General features: G+C 44.0%; 1 pseudogene; it reads left to right on the forward strand.

Annotated features, from left to right (window-relative positions):
* Positions 1 to 4,072: 4,072 nt before the first annotated feature.
* LOC142449563 (U7 small nuclear RNA) lies at positions 4,073 to 4,138 on the forward strand (annotated as a pseudogene).
* The last annotated feature ends 6,312 nt before the right edge of the window (positions 4,139 to 10,450 follow it).

Here is a 10,450-nt window from a genome sequence, read left to right on the forward strand (position 1 = left end):
AAAATCGTGTTACCCACACGCATGTTCCACCCTTGAATGTGGGCTGCACCAGGAATTCTAGTTCGGCATACAGGATTGCCAGGAAACAGCTGATGGAGGAGGAGGGGCCATTGTTGACCTTTTTTTATCTGGTCCCCCAGCCAACTCAACTGTATGAACATGTCATAATCACTAAATGTGTTTCCCCCACACTGGACGCCAGTCACTGCTCCAAGCGTTTTGCATCTTCGGTAAGACATGGACCCCGTGGTCCAGCGGCGCTGGCAGCATCCAGGAACTGATCAGACCTGGAGCATCTCTAGGTTCCACCTCCCATCGACTGCCTCAGAACCTGCTTTTGCAAGGAGATTTGTATGCACACGAAGGTTGCAGAGACAGCTCTCAACTATGTATTGTCTTATTGAATCCTGTAAACATCCTAAACAGAAGCACGATTAGTACCCTTATTTTAAAGTGGAAAACTGAGGCAAAGAGAAGTCAAGTAACTTGCCCAATCAAAACTTTCTGATTTTTTTTAAACAGGCAAACAAACAAAAATCAGCTCTGATCCGTTTATTCGTATTTACCCACATTCCCCCTGGTTTCTATATGCATCGAATAGATCCAATAAACATGTCTACCTTATTGGTAAGTAGTCACTGTTTGTCAATGCTGGTGAGCTCATTAAAGTGAAAGTATTCACTAGTGGATTATACAAATTAAGCAAGCTATCCAAATTAAATCCTAACCTTTCCTTTCTTGGTCATACTTTATGTACCAGAACGTCTGTTTTTATGTCTGCCTCTCTCTCCTCTAAAATGTTACAATATGCGATGCCCCACGGCCTTCCCAGATGCCCCAGGCACCTGCATGGATAGTTCTCTTACTTTCTTCAGGCCTGTTGAAATGGTACTTTCTCTAAAAGCATTGCTTCACCACCAACTTGCAATGACAAGTGGTTCTCTCTATGAAAATCATGTGGACAGAACAACGATGCTCTCCTCAAAACTTGATTAAAAAGAGATGACTTTATAAGCCAGGAAGCCCATGTAGAAAGACGTGCATGACCCAAAGACGAAACGGATGTATATGTATCCTACCTTCTGTCACCTAGAATAGTGGACTCTGAAAGGAGCTCTTGGAAGAACACTCCAGGAGGAACAAGCTGAACTCGGATGCTACTCCAGATTTCCAAGTGAGTAATGGAAAATGTGGAGGACAACACCACACTAAAATCCATGCTGATCTTCAGAGACACATTTAGCGAGCTCTGAGGATGCTCTGCCACCCTGAGATGGCCGAGGTCACCACTAAGGGGAAGGAACAAGGCATCCCTTAGACTAGTTACTTCAAATGTCTTCACAAATCTGCTGAGAGAGTCAGTATTTCAATCAGGTCAGCGTATGTATTATTGTTGTCAACATGATACTTTGGATATTGCCAACAAACCTGGGATTGTCTAAATGGAATCCGGCTACTCGGTTTTAAATATGCTAAGGTATTTCTGCCATCCAAGGGAAATAAATGGCAACGGTGGACCCTCCCCTCCATTACACACACACACACACACACACACACACACACACTTTAATTCTCCTCATTGCCTTCTCTATCACTGTAGAAAAATCTGATATTCTTTATTTTCTTATTGTTTATCATTCCCCATTAGAATATAAACTTTCATAAAGATACAGATTTTGTTTGCTCCATATCCTATACACCCCTCAGCTCTTAGAAAAATGCCAGCACAATTTAGGTGCTTTATATTTCTTGAAAGAATGAGTGAATGAACAAGTATATGAATGGTTCCTACCTGATTCCAAATGTCTTATGATTTCAGGCCATCTTGGTTTTTAAAAAAAATAATTTTATTAGGGGCTCATAAGACTCTTATCACAATCCATGCATACACCTATTGTCTAAAGCACATTTATACATTCATTTCCCTCATCAATCTCAAAACATTTGCTCTCCACTTAAGCCCCTGGCATCAGGTCCTCATTTTCCCCTCCCTCCCTGCTTCCCACTCCCTAATGAACCCTTGATAACTTTTAAATTATTATTTTGTCATATCTTGCACTGTCCGACGTCTCCCTTCACCCACGTTTCTGTTGTCCATCCCCCAGGAAGGAGGTTATATGGAGATCCTTGTAATTGTTTCCCCTTTGTACCCCACCCTCCCTCTACTCTCCCCTTATCACCACTTGCACCACTGGTCCTGAAGGAATCATCCGCCCTGGATTCCCTGTTTCCAGTTCCTATCTGTACCAGATTTGTAAGGTAGAATTTAGATCATGAGAGTGGGGGAGGAGGAAGTATTTAGGAACTAGAGGAAAGTTGTATGTTTCATCCTTGCTACATATCACGCTGACTGGTTCTTCTACTCCCCGAGACCCTTCTGTAAGGGGATGTCCAGTGACCTACAAATGGGCTTTGGGTCTCCACTCTGCACTCTCTCACTCATTCACAATGATATGATTTTTTTTGTTCTGATGATGCCTGATACCTGATCCCTTTGACAACTCGTGATCACACAGGCTGGTGTGCTTCTTCCATGTGGGCTTTGTTGCTTCTGATTTAGATGGCCGCTCATTTACCTTCAAGCTTTTAAGACCCCAGATGCTATATCTTTTGATAGCCGGGCACCATCAGTTTTCTTTACCACATTTGCTTATTTACCTGCTTTGTCTTCAGCGATAGTATCAAGAAGGTGATCATCATAGAATGCCAGTTTAATAGAACAAAGTGTCCTTGCATTGAGGGAGTGCTTGATTGGAGGCCCAATGTCCATCTGCTACCTTAATACTAAAGCTATAAATATATGCACATAGATCTATTACCCCATCCTCGTACAGAACTACATTTACATATGTACATGCCTTTATTTAGTCCTCTACAAATGCCCTATGCCTCCCAGCTCTTTCCTCTATTTCCTTTGACTTTCCTCCTGTCCCCCTATCATGCTAGTCCCCACCTGAGTTTCAGCAATTCCTCTTGGTTACATTACCCTTGATCAAGCCCTACCAGGCCTCCTACACCCTCCTCACCACCGATTTGGATCACTTGTTGTTCCCTTGTCCCTGGGTTTGTTAATACCACTACCTTTCCCCCCATCACCCCCTTTCCCATGTCCCCCTGGAACTGTTGGTCCCATTGTTTTCTCCTCCAGATTGTTCATCCAGCCTATCTTATTTAGACAGACCTGTGGAGATAATAACATGCACAAAAGCAAGACAGAGTAAAACCAAGCTGCTCTGAGCGGGAATATCGTCCTCAAGGCTTGGTGGGTCAGGATGAGCTCCACTCTCTCTTCCTCCCACTTCATTTGCTCCCGTGAGCTCTGATCAAACATGTCCCTCTCTCAGAGCTGCAGATTCAGTGCTGTCCTCTGAAATAAATTCTTCGGGGGTGGGGGGGGATGTCCACATGGTTGGGGTTGGGGCCGCCCCATCAGACCTCTCTATTGGTTCCCTGCTTCATGCAGGGAACAGTGCTGTGGTACAGTGGTACAGTGGTACAGTGCTGGGCTACTGTGACAGTTATGGTTTTGTGTCAACTTGGCTGGGCCAGGATTCTCAGGAGTTTGGCAGTTAAGACCAAGTGATTCCTCATAATGAGATATCCTGGAGGGCATGGCCTGCTCCAAATGTAAGTGGGCCCTGTGGAAAACCTACTTGATTTTGGGGGGGATTCGGCTCTTGCATCTAGCTCATCATTGGATCTCCAGCTCGTTAGACTTGAGGCAGCACCTTTCCATACGGTCCATCAGTCCAGGAAGTTGTCAGCAGTCTGCATCTAAACTGACAATTTTGGATTCATCAGCCTCAGCAGATGTTTGAGTCAGGAGAAGCCTCTGACCTGACATCTGAGTTGAACACTTAGAACTTTTCCAACTTTACAACTTTATGAGCCATTTCCTTGATACAGACGTCTGTCACTCTCCATTTATATATGTACTCACTCACTCACTCACTCACTCACTCACTCACTTCCTTCCTTCCTGGTTTTAAGAAGCCCTGGTGATGGAATGGTTATATATTGGGCTGCAATCCATAAGGTTAGCTGTTCAAAACCACCAGTAGAAAGATTGAGCTAGTGTCACAGCTCTTTTAGAATTTGTCTAGCAGATTTTCTGGGGTGTTTTTCCAGAAACACCACCTCCCCCACTAAAAAAAAAAAAGAAAGAAAGATTGGGCTTTCTACTCCTGGAAAGAGTTGGTCTTGGAAACTCACAGGGCCATTTCTACCCTGTCTTACAGAGACCCTTTGAGCCTACATCAACACAATGGCAGTGAGTTTGGTTTTGGTTTTACTGGATTTGCTTCTCTAGAGAACCCAGCCTAAGACAATTGCCAAGCAAAAGTCAGTGGTTCAAGCGTATCAGTTTCCCTATGGGAGAATAATTTGGCAGCCTGCTTCTGTAAAGATTTATACCTTAGTAATCCTATCTGTTAGTTCATTCTACCCTGTCCTATTAGCATCGCTATGAGTCATAATTGACTCAATGGCAGTGGAATTATTTTAGTTTTTGTTTTTTTGTTGTTGTTGGTTTTTTTGTGGGTTTTTTTTTGGTATACTAAACTCAAACCAAGCTTACTGACATTGCGGCAACTCTGACTCATAGTTACCAATAAAAGTTTAAATTGGATGTGGTTATATAACCATGTAAGAAATGGTGAGAGAATGGTATCTGAGCGCCTTTGACTTCACAAGGGAAAAGGAAAATCATATTCAGCATGAGCCTAATGAAGTAGGGGTCAACATAGCTTCATCCTCTTGACTTTGCCGATTCTGACACCAGTTGTCCTTCCCATGAAAAAAAGCAATGAGACACACACACACACACACACACACAAGAGAGAGAGGAGAGAGAGAGAAAATTAAATCAGGAAAATGACTCGCACCACTTCAGAAGCAGGAAAATTTGGACAAAGTCTCCACAGGTTTGTAACTGGAGAGACCAATGAACCCAAGGTCAGCAGAGCAGATGGCAGTCTAACGACGACTCCTGGGATTGGCAGGCAGTATGGCAGACGGGTGATTCAAATTCAGAGAACTGGAGGTTGATGAGCCAGGTGCAGGATCCAAACCCAGCAGAAAAGCAAGCACGTTTTTCTAAAATAGGAAGTAGGCCACACCCCCCAAGGAAAAGTTCCTTTAATTGCATCAGTGCTTTCACCTGAATAAGGGAGGGTTGCCTTGCACCCCAGTCCTCTTATAAGTGATTAGCTGCTCATAACAGATTCCATTGTGGAGTTGATTCCATTGTGTTAGGGCCTATCATGGGGATTACTAGCCCCCATTCACCAAACCACTGAGAGTCCTGACCCATTCATGTTGACACAACACCCAAGAATCATCTCTAGGCTCTATCAGCCATTGCAACAGTTGTACAGAATGCACAGACAACATTGGTGACTATGGATTTATTTGAAGTATGTTACAATTCAGGATCAGAAGTACTTAAGATACATTTCTTCTGCTGACCAGTGCCTTTTTACAGTTGTGCCTACTGGTAGGGTTCTCTCCAATCTTCAGTTCCTCAGTCATGAAGTCCTTTGGCCTCTGGCCTGCTCTACAATGTTACAAAGCTCTGTTAGTGCTGCTGATAAATACCCCAAACTCCACTCTACTATAAGCCTCAGCCCAAAGGCATCTGACTGGAGCTTTGTTGGCCAACAAACGTAACCCCTCCAATTAAGAGCCTGGGTGTACCCTACATTGCAACCAAGCCTCCTGCCCTAAGGCTTTTGAATTGACTCACTCCATGGACCAGGAAGCCCACCCTGACTTGTACTCTTGGTTCTCTTGCTGTCACTCTTTTGCTCCACCTCTGGTGTCACAGCAGACTCCTGATCAAGGAGATCCAGCTGCTGACATCTCCGGACTCGGAGAAGACCCTCTACTCCTGGCTCTTCCTTTTGCTTGTGGTGAAACCTCTACTGCTTCTGAGATGGTTCATTTTAAACACAGCAGGATGGGAAAATCGACCAATTCCCGTGTTAAGAGTTTCTAGTATTTGCAAGGACAATGAATTCTTTAACAATCATTCATAGTTGAATAATATAATTCCATCAACATCTTCCCCCACCTTCACTTACCCAGAACTATCAGGAAAAGAGGATATATACCAATCTGCATGGTTCCACCCAGTCTTATGATGTGAGTTACAAAGACTATGATTAGAAGAGCCATATCAAGTAAATCATTACCTCACATCCCACTATCTTTTCTTCCAGTGTTCTGGTAAAAAAAAAATCTAAACAACACTGTCCCCCAATTCAGTAGTGAAGCCTGCTCAGCTACAATAAACAATAATTACATGTTATACATTTCATGTCTACATTTTTGTGAGTTTTGTATTTGGTACAGAATTTACTTTGATGGATAAAAGTTTTAGCAAAGGGTATCATTTTTGCTTAATACCACTCAGTTAACTTTAAGAAGTTTCTCTGTATGTTGGGGTTGTAAAACCTATCATTAAATGTAATAGTTGCTAAGGTAACCAACTTAATGAGCAATTAAGTGCATGAAATCCATGGAGCTCATCCATGTGTGAACGTCCCAGTTCCAGTGGCTCAGAAACAGACATATAATTATTTTTCTTGTTTGTGAAATGAAATTTAAATTTTAGCCAGGTGGAGGGATCAAAGATGTCAAGTTCCATTCATTGAAATGTCTCCTGTGTATTTTAGGTTTTGTTGGAGTTGTAGGGTTCTCTTTAAAATTCTCTCCATTTTCTGAGTTTCAAAACAATAAACAGATAAGCATCAGAGTCCAGGAGGGGGACTCCAAATTATCCTTCCTATGATTGGCAAAGTTGAATTGAGGATAGCTGCTTGAATTTTTGTATCATAATTCAGTCAGCACCAAGTTTAGATCAAATAGGATGACTCACTTAAGAAGATATTGGGAAAGATACATATGTATATGAAAATATTGAAGGCCAACTAATTCAGATGATGTAGTGGTTCCAGGTTGGGTTTCAATCCTCAAGGTCAGCAGTTTGAAACCACCAGCCACTTTGCCAGAGAAAGAAGGAGTTTTCTATTCCAGGAAAGTTACAGTCTCAAAGCTCAAAGGGGCAGCTCTACCTGATCCTATAGGGTCATTATTTGTCAGCACTGACTTGATGGCAGTGAGGTTTTTGAGTTTTACTTATTCAGTGTGTTAGTCTGGGTAGACTAGAGAAACAAATCCATAGAAACTCATATGTATATAAGAAAGAGGTTTATATAAAGGGTAACTGTACATTAAGAAAGTATCCCAACCCAGTCCAAGCCCATTAGTCTGATATTAGCCCACATGTCCAATACCAATCTATAAAGTCCTTTTCAGACTCACAAAACACATGCAATGATGCTGAATGTGGGGTTATCATAGGCCAGTGGGTAGAAAGTCTTTGGATCCAGTGGTGTTGTAAGCATCTCAGCGCTGACAGGGGTCTCTACATGGTTTCTCCAGCTTCAGAGGTCTGTTTGCATCAGGGTAGGTCCATGTGGCTTCCCCAGCTCGGGGCAGTAGCGTAGTTCCATGTGTCTTGTCAGCTGCAATGTCTCCCAGGAAGTGAATAGAGACAGAGAGGAGTGTCTCCTGCCTCCAAGGAGGAAATAAAGGCATGCCCAGAATTCTCAGGAGGTCATGCCCACACAGAGGCCTCATGGGCTATGACCTGATTGACAGATTAGACTCCACCCCTTCACTCTTAATTCTCTCAAGTCCCAAATTGAAACCAGATTGTGTAATTACCAGACTCAGAATTACTCCTCCATTTAATTTGAGTCCTAGTAGTGGGGAGAGAGACCATGAATCTTTTAGAAGGAAGCAACAATAGCAACAAATCCAGCTCACTGCCCGCGAGTCAATTCTGATGTACTGCTACTCTATAGGACAGGACAGCACTGCCGCTCTGGTCTCATGTCCTCCTTGTCTTCACCTTGCTCTCAGACCGGCTCCTTCGCTCACTCCCCACGGTCTTCATGCTACAGCCTCTGGTTTCTGCCTCCGCCACTTCAGACAGAGATCTGGAATGTGCTCCTCTGCTGGTTTTTCTTCCAATGGTCCTGGGATTTCTCTCTGTGTTCCTGCCTCTGAGATGGCTCATTCTTAGATGGAGGTGTGAGTCTTGTCTTTAAGCTCTCGCAAGGAAAAGAAAAGGTGTGACTCAAGTCACGTGTAAGTGGTTCTAGTAAGGTAGACACCCAGAGTACATCTCACCTAAATCCTGTCCAAGCGCGTAGCAGAGAACTCTCTCCAGAATGGGATGATCACCCCCGGCACGGAGGCTAGACTTTATAAGACATCACACCAGGGATCATAGCTAGAATGGCCGTACTAATTGACCACATCTCAAAAGGGCATGCAAGTGTTCAGTTTTAGAATATTCCACCAAATCGTTTTCCACCGTGAGGGTCAAACCTACGCCCTTACTAGCTGTGCATAAACATTCCACTTGTTCCACGTCCTCACCAACTTCATAGTCAGTGTCTTTCTAAACTGTAGCCACCCTGCTGGGTGTATAGCAGTTTGCGTTATAATCTTGTCTTGCATTTTCCTGATGATCAGTGAAGTTGAGAACCTTTCCCTAGCTTTAAAGCCTTTTCAGAGCCTCCTTTGTAAGGTTTCTGTTCTGATTTCTGAATGTAGAACTCCAGTTGGCTTCTCCGAGAAGCAGGCTGTGAGATGGAGAATGGAGGTTACAGGGTTCGCTCGGCAGTGCTCTCAGGATCAATCCAAGCTACCAATGGAACACTTCCATGCTACCAATGAAAGAAGAAGAAATGTGCCGTCCCATCGTACACGTGAGAAAGCTAGGCCAGACACACGACGTAACAGGTGAAAGGAGCCCATACGGTGCTGTACTTTTCAGATCACTGTGTCCTGTTGTGGTGAGGCGCCACTGATGCAGTTCTTACACACAACAACCTTACGCACAACAGAGTGAAACACCGCACGGTCCTGTGCCTTTTGTCGCAGCCACTGTGTCCGTCCATCTCATTGAGGGCCTTCCTCTTTCCGCTGCCCTCTCCTTTACCAAGCGTGATGCCCTTCTCCAGGGACTGGTCTCTCCTGGCAACATGTCCAAAGGACGTAAGACGAAGTCTCACCATCCTTGTTTCGAAGGAGCACTCCGGCCACACTTCTTCCAAGACAGACTTGTCCTTTTGGCAGTCCAGGGTGCTTTTAATATCCTTTGACAGCACCATAATCCAAGCTCATCGATTCTCCTTCAGTCTTTCTTATCCAGCGTCCAACCTTCCCATGCATATGAGACCATTGAAAACACGATGGCTTGGGTCAGTCTACGTTTAGTCCTCAAAGTAACAGCCTTGATTTTCAAAACGTTAAAGAGGTCCTGTGCAGCAGGCTTACCGAATGCGATGTGTCCTTTGGTCTTTTGACTGCCGCTTCCATACACATTGACCGTGGATCCATGCAAGACAACATCTTTGACTTTAACCTTTTCTCCATTGCTCATGGAAACCCACTGGTCTACTTGTGAGGATTCACGTTCTCTATATATTGAGTGGTAATCCATACCGAAGGCTATAATCCCCAGTCTTCACCAGCAGGTATAGCGAGAGTAAAATTAAAGAAACGAAGCCCCGTCTTCCCCTTAGCTGGAGGGACCGTCAGTAGCAGCAGCACAGCGAGCTTGGGGCAGCAGTTGCGATGTGGCCCCGTTCAAGGACACGTGCCTGCACTCGAACTCCACGGAGAATGCAAGCTGCTTCCAGGCCCTTGTGGAGCATGAACGAAAACACTTGCTATGTATTTCCACGTGTAGTATGGAGTATCACTTTGGTGAAACACTAGACTTTCAAAGGCAGAACTTCTGAAACTTTTATAGCCCATGGCACACATGAACACATTCAGATAACCTGAGGAGACTCTCATTGATAACCAGACTCTCGGGGACAGCCAACTTGGTCTGTGTCTATTTAAAGCTTCTTCAATATTTAGATCTGGTTAGCATAGTCATTGCTGTTGTTGTTACGTGTCACGGAGTCAGTTCTGACTCATATTGACCTCAAATCCAACAGAACAGAGCACTGCCTATCATGGGCTGTCTTCACAGTGATGGCCAACAACAATAATCAGTCATTGCTACGATGAATCTCATTATAGCATTAGAATATCTCAGAGAGTGTTTTCCACTTTTCACTGACCCTCTACCAAGGATGATGTCTTTCTCCGAGGCCTGGTCTCTTCTGCTAGCATGTCTACAGTATGTGAGGGGACACTGGGCATGCTGGGCATACTTATTCCAAGACAGATTTTTTTTTGTTCTCCTGGAAGTGCATTGTACATTCAATTTTCTTCGCTAATACCACAATCTATTTAAACTTAAAAAACCAAACTCACTGCCACGGACTTGACTCTGACCCACGAATCTTTAGGACAGGATAGAACTGTCCCTGTGGGTTTCCTGGACTGTAACTCTTTACTGAAGTAGAAAGCCTTGTCTTTT

This window comes from Tenrec ecaudatus, chromosome 5 (genome assembly GCF_050624435.1).
Source record: "Tenrec ecaudatus isolate mTenEca1 chromosome 5, mTenEca1.hap1, whole genome shotgun sequence".
Taxonomy (NCBI): Eukaryota; Metazoa; Chordata; class Mammalia; order Afrosoricida; family Tenrecidae; genus Tenrec; species Tenrec ecaudatus.